This window comes from Oncorhynchus mykiss, unplaced genomic scaffold (genome assembly GCF_013265735.2).
Source record: "Oncorhynchus mykiss isolate Arlee unplaced genomic scaffold, USDA_OmykA_1.1 un_scaffold_391, whole genome shotgun sequence".
In the NCBI taxonomy this organism is placed as follows: domain Eukaryota; kingdom Metazoa; phylum Chordata; class Actinopteri; order Salmoniformes; family Salmonidae; genus Oncorhynchus; species Oncorhynchus mykiss.
In genome coordinates, this window is record NW_023493838.1 from 10,001 (window position 1) to 15,000 (window position 5,000).

General features: G+C 45.4%; 14 non-coding genes across 14 annotated transcripts in view; all 14 read left to right on the forward strand.

The window, feature by feature from the left end:
• The window catches only part of LOC118954772, a 119-nt gene extending 105 nt beyond the window's left edge, over positions 1-14 (forward strand). Inside the window, exon 1 of the ribosomal RNA XR_005044878.1 lies at positions 1-14. This exon is cut by the window's left edge and continues 105 nt beyond it. This is a non-coding gene — a ribosomal RNA (5S ribosomal RNA).
• A 177-nt stretch (positions 15-191) lies between these two features.
• On the forward strand, positions 192-310 carry LOC118954608. Its single transcript, XR_005044714.1, has one exon. It is a non-coding gene; the product is annotated as a 5S ribosomal RNA (ribosomal RNA).
• Positions 311-570: 260 nt separating this feature from the next.
• Positions 571-689, forward strand: LOC118954619. Its single transcript, XR_005044725.1, has one exon. It is a non-coding gene; the product is annotated as a 5S ribosomal RNA (ribosomal RNA).
• Positions 690-949: 260 nt separating this feature from the next.
• Positions 950-1,068, forward strand: LOC118954773. The gene has a single exon (XR_005044879.1). It is a non-coding gene; the product is annotated as a 5S ribosomal RNA (ribosomal RNA).
• A 177-nt stretch (positions 1,069-1,245) lies between these two features.
• Positions 1,246-1,364, forward strand: LOC118954630. The gene has a single exon (XR_005044736.1). It is a non-coding gene; the product is annotated as a 5S ribosomal RNA (ribosomal RNA).
• A 260-nt stretch (positions 1,365-1,624) lies between these two features.
• LOC118954641 lies at positions 1,625-1,743 on the forward strand. Its single transcript, XR_005044747.1, has one exon. It is a non-coding gene; the product is annotated as a 5S ribosomal RNA (ribosomal RNA).
• A 177-nt stretch (positions 1,744-1,920) lies between these two features.
• LOC118954760 lies at positions 1,921-2,039 on the forward strand. The gene has a single exon (XR_005044866.1). It is a non-coding gene; the product is annotated as a 5S ribosomal RNA (ribosomal RNA).
• A 177-nt stretch (positions 2,040-2,216) lies between these two features.
• Positions 2,217-2,335, forward strand: LOC118954652. The gene has a single exon (XR_005044758.1). It is a non-coding gene; the product is annotated as a 5S ribosomal RNA (ribosomal RNA).
• Positions 2,336-2,759: 424 nt separating this feature from the next.
• LOC118954663 lies at positions 2,760-2,878 on the forward strand. The gene has a single exon (XR_005044769.1). It is a non-coding gene; the product is annotated as a 5S ribosomal RNA (ribosomal RNA).
• A 424-nt stretch (positions 2,879-3,302) lies between these two features.
• On the forward strand, positions 3,303-3,421 carry LOC118954675. The gene has a single exon (XR_005044781.1). It is a non-coding gene; the product is annotated as a 5S ribosomal RNA (ribosomal RNA).
• Positions 3,422-3,845: 424 nt separating this feature from the next.
• LOC118954686 lies at positions 3,846-3,964 on the forward strand. The gene has a single exon (XR_005044792.1). It is a non-coding gene; the product is annotated as a 5S ribosomal RNA (ribosomal RNA).
• Positions 3,965-4,141: 177 nt separating this feature from the next.
• On the forward strand, positions 4,142-4,260 carry LOC118954761. The gene has a single exon (XR_005044867.1). It is a non-coding gene; the product is annotated as a 5S ribosomal RNA (ribosomal RNA).
• Positions 4,261-4,437: 177 nt separating this feature from the next.
• LOC118954697 lies at positions 4,438-4,556 on the forward strand. Its single transcript, XR_005044803.1, has one exon. It is a non-coding gene; the product is annotated as a 5S ribosomal RNA (ribosomal RNA).
• A 424-nt stretch (positions 4,557-4,980) lies between these two features.
• LOC118954708 overlaps positions 4,981-5,000 on the forward strand; it is a 119-nt gene continuing 99 nt past the window's right edge. Inside the window, exon 1 of the ribosomal RNA XR_005044814.1 lies at positions 4,981-5,000. This exon is cut by the window's right edge and continues 99 nt beyond it. This is a non-coding gene — a ribosomal RNA (5S ribosomal RNA).

The window sequence follows — 5,000 nt, forward strand, 5'->3', positions numbered from 1 at the left end:
AGGTGCTGTAAGCTTTTTGTCACTGCCTTGTGGAATTTCAACTCTTTGTCCTTTTTTTCCCACAAGGCTGAAATATGTGCCCTCGCTTTGAAATAAGTAAGCAAGGTTAGTTTGTATTTCATCCAACAATCTGTGCTACAAATTATGGCTACAGTATATGCAATTTCATCCACTTTTTGAGATTGCCTTTCGCTTACGGCCACACCGGCCTGAGTACGCCTGATCTCGTCCGATCTCGGAAGCTAAGCAGGGTCGGGCCTGGTTAGTACTTGGATGGGAGACCGCCTGGGAATACCAGGTGCTGTAAGCTTTTTGTCACTGCCTTGTGGAATTTCAACTCTTTGTCCGTTTTTTCCCACAAGGCTGAAATATGTGCCCTCGCTTTGAAATAAGTAAGCAAGGTTAGTTTGTATTTCATCCAACAATCTGTGCTACAAATTATGGCTACAGTATATGCAATTTCTTCCACTTTTTGAGTGACACAAAGATGCTTATCTAAATGGTGGAAATGCAACAGCTGTTAATCAGGCTCACTTTGACTTTACATGGTGCACCAAGAGATAGTTTCTCGCTTACGGCCACACCGGCCTGAGTACGCCTGATCTCGTCCGATCTCGGAAGCTAAGCAGGGTCGGGCCTGGTTAGTACTTGGATGGGAGACCGCCTGGGAATACCAGGTGCTGTAAGCTTTTTGTCACTGCCTTGTGGAATTTCAACTCTTTGTCCGTTTTTTCCCACAAGGCTGAAATATGTGCCCTCGCTTTGAAATAAGTAAGCAAGGTTAGTTTGTATTTCATCCAACAATCTGTGCTACAAATTATGGCTACAGTATATGCAATTTCTTCCACTTTTTGAGTGACACAAAGATGCTTATCTAAATGGTGGAAATGCAACAGCTGTTAATCAGGCTCACTTTGACTTTACATAGTGCACCAAGAGATAGTTTCTCGCTTACGGCCACACCGGCCTGAGTACGCCTGATCTCGTCCGATCTCGCAAGCTAAGCAGGGTCGGGCCTGGTTAGTACTTGGATGGGAGACCGCCTGGGAATACCAGGTGCTGTAAGCTTTTTGTCACTGCCTTGTGGAATTTCAACTCTTTGTCCGTTTTTTCCCACAAGGCTGAAATATGTGCCCTCGCTTTGAAATAAGTAAGCAAGGTTAGTTTGTATTTCATCCAACAATCTGTGCTACAAATTATGGCTACAGTATATGCAATTTCATCCACTTTTTGAGATTGCCTTTCGCTTACGGCCACACCGGCCTGAGTACGCCTGATCTCGTCCGATCTCGGAAGCTAAGCAGGGTCGGGCCTGGTTAGTACTTGGATGGGAGACCGCCTGGGAATACCAGGTGCTGTAAGCTTTTTGTCACTGCCTTGTGGAATTTCAACTCTTTGTCCGTTTTTTCCCACAAGGCTGAAATATGTGCCCTCGCTTTGAAATAAGTAAGAAAGGTTAGTTTGTATTTCATCCAACAATCTGTGCTACAAATTATGGCTACAGTATATGCAATTTCTTCCACTTTTTGAGTGACACAAAGATGCTTATCTAAATGGTGGAAATGCAACAGCTGTTAATCAGGCTCACTTTGACTTTACATGGTGCACCAAGAGATAGTTTCTCGCTTACGGCCACACCGGCCTGAGTACGCCTGATCTCGTCCGATCTCGGAAGCTAAGCAGGGTCGGGCCTGGTTAGTACTTGGATGGGAGACCGCCTGGGAATACCAGGTGCTGTAAGCTTTTTGTCACTGCCTTGTGGAATTTCAACTCTTTGTCCGTTTTTTCCCACAAGGCTGAAATATGTGCCCTCGCTTTGAAATAAGTAAGCAAGGTTAGTTTGTATTTCATCCAACAATCTGTGCTACAAATTATGGCTACAGTATATGCAATTTCATCCACTTTTTGAGATTGCCTTTCGCTTACGGCCACACCGGCCTGAGTACGCCTGATCTCGTCCGATCTCGGAAGCTAAGCAGGGTCGGGCCTGGTTAGTACTTGGATGGGAGACCGCCTGGGAATACCAGGTGCTGAAAGCTTTTTGTCACTGCCTTGTGGAATTTCAACTCTTTGTCCGTTTTTTCCCACAAGGCTGAAATATGTGCCCTCGCTTTGAAATAAGTAAGCAAGGTTAGTTTGTATTTCATCCAACAATCTGTGCTACAAATTATGGCTACAGTATATGCAATTTCATCCACTTTTTGAGATTGCCTTTTGCTTACGGCCACACCGGCCTGAGTACGCCTGATCTCGTCCGATCTCGGAAGCTAAGCAGGGTCGGGCCTGGTTAGTACTTGGATGGGAGACCGCCTGGGAATACCAGGTGCTGTAAGCTTTTTGTCACTGCCTTGTGGAATTTCAACTCTTTGTCCGTTTTTTCCCACAAGGCTGAAATATGTGCCCTCGCTTTGAAATAAGTAAGCAAGGTTAGTTTGTATTTCATCCAACAATCTGTGCTGCAAATTATGGCTACAGTATATGCAATTTCTCGCTGATCTCGTCCGATCTCGGAAGCTAAGCAGGGTCGGGCCTGGTTAGTACTTGGATGGGAGACCGCCTGGGAATACCAGGTGCTGTAAGCTTTTTGTCACTGCCTTGTGGAATTTCAACTCTTTGTCCGTTTTTTCCCACAAGGCTGAAATATGTGCCCTCGCTTTGAAATAAGTAAGCAAGGTTAGTTTGTATTTCATCCAACAATCTGTGCTACAAATTATGGCTACAGTATATGCAATTTCATCCACTTTTTGAGATTGCCTTTCGCTTACGGCCACACCGGCCTGAGTACGCCTGATCTCGTCCGATCTCGGAAGCTAAGCAGGGTCGGGCCTGGTTAGTACTTGGATGGGAGACCGCCTGGGAATACCAGGTGCTGTAAGCTTTTTGTCACTGCCTTGTGGAATTTCAACTCTTTGTCCGTTTTTTCCCACAAGGCTGAAATATGTGCCCTCGCTTTGAAATAAGTAAGCAAGGTTAGTTTGTATTTCATCCAACAATCTGTGCTGCAAATTATGGCTACAGTATATGCAATTTCTCGCTGATCTCGTCCGATCTCGGAAGCTAAGCAGGGTCGGGCCTGGTTAGTACTTGGATGGGAGACCGCCTGGGAATACCAGGTGCTGTAAGCTTTTTGTCACTGCCTTGTGGAATTTCAACTCTTTGTCCGTTTTTTCCCACAAGGCTGAAATATGTGCCCTCGCTTTGAAATAAGTAAGCAAGGTTAGTTTGTATTTCATCCAACAATCTGTGCTACAAATTATGGCTACAGTATATGCAATTTCATCCACTTTTTGAGATTGCCTTTCGCTTACGGCCACACCGGCCTGAGTACGCCTGATCTCGTCCGATCTCGGAAGCTAAGCAGGGTCGGGCCTGGTTAGTACTTGGATGGGAGACCGCCTGGGAATACCAGGTGCTGTAAGCTTTTTGTCACTGCCTTGTGGAATTTCAACTCTTTGTCCGTTTTTTCCCACAAGGCTGAAATATGTGCCCTCGCTTTGAAATAAGTAAGCAAGGTTAGTTTGTATTTCATCCAACAATCTGTGCTGCAAATTATGGCTACAGTATATGCAATTTCTCGCTGATCTCGTCCGATCTCGGAAGCTAAGCAGGGTCGGGCCTGGTTAGTACTTGGATGGGAGACCGCCTGGGAATACCAGGTGCTGTAAGCTTTTTGTCACTGCCTTGTGGAATTTCAACTCTTTGTCCGTTTTTTCCCACAAGGCTGAAATATGTGCCCTCGCTTTGAAATAAGTAAGCAAGGTTAGTTTGTATTTCATCCAACAATCTGTGCTACAAATTATGGCTACAGTATATGCAATTTCATCCACTTTTTGAGATTGCCTTTCGCTTACGGCCACACCGGCCTGAGTACGCCTGATCTCGTCCGATCTCGGAAGCTAAGCAGGGTCGGGCCTGGTTAGTACTTGGATGGGAGACCGCCTGGGAATACCAGGTGCTGTAAGCTTTTTGTCACTGCCTTGTGGAATTTCAACTCTTTGTCCGTTTTTTCCCACAAGGCTGAAATATGTGCCCTCGCTTTGAAATAAGTAAGCAAGGTTAGTTTGTATTTCATCCAACAATCTGTGCTACAAATTATGGCTACAGTATATGCAATTTCATCCACTTTTTGAGATTGCCTTTCGCTTACGGCCACACCGGCCTGAGTACGCCTGATCTCGTCCGATCTCGGAAGCTAAGCAGGGTCGGGCCTGGTTAGTACTTGGATGGGAGACCGCCTGGGAATACCAGGTGCTGAAAGCTTTTTGTCACTGCCTTGTGGAATTTCAACTCTTTGTCCGTTTTTTCCCACAAGGCTGAAATATGTGCCCTCGCTTTGAAATAAGTAAGCAAGGTTAGTTTGTATTTCATCCAACAATCTGTGCTACAAATTATGGCTACAGTATATGCAATTTCATCCACTTTTTGAGATTGCCTTTTGCTTACGGCCACACCGGCCTGAGTACGCCTGATCTCGTCCGATCTCGGAAGCTAAGCAGGGTCGGGCCTGGTTAGTACTTGGATGGGAGACCGCCTGGGAATACCAGGTGCTGTAAGCTTTTTGTCACTGCCTTGTGGAATTTCAACTCTTTGTCCGTTTTTTCCCACAAGGCTGAAATATGTGCCCTCGCTTTGAAATAAGTAAGCAAGGTTAGTTTGTATTTCATCCAACAATCTGTGCTGCAAATTATGGCTACAGTATATGCAATTTCTCGCTGATCTCGTCCGATCTCGGAAGCTAAGCAGGGTCGGGCCTGGTTAGTACTTGGATGGGAGACCGCCTGGGAATACCAGGTGCTGAAAGCTTTTTGTCACTGCCTTGTGGAATTTCAACTCTTTGTCCGTTTTTTCCCACAAGGCTGAAATATGTGCCCTCGCTTTGAAATAAGTAAGCAAGGTTAGTTTGTATTTCATCCAACAATCTGTGCTACAAATTATGGCTACAGTATATGCAATTTCATCCACTTTTTGAGATTGCCTTTTGCTTACGGCCACACCGGCCT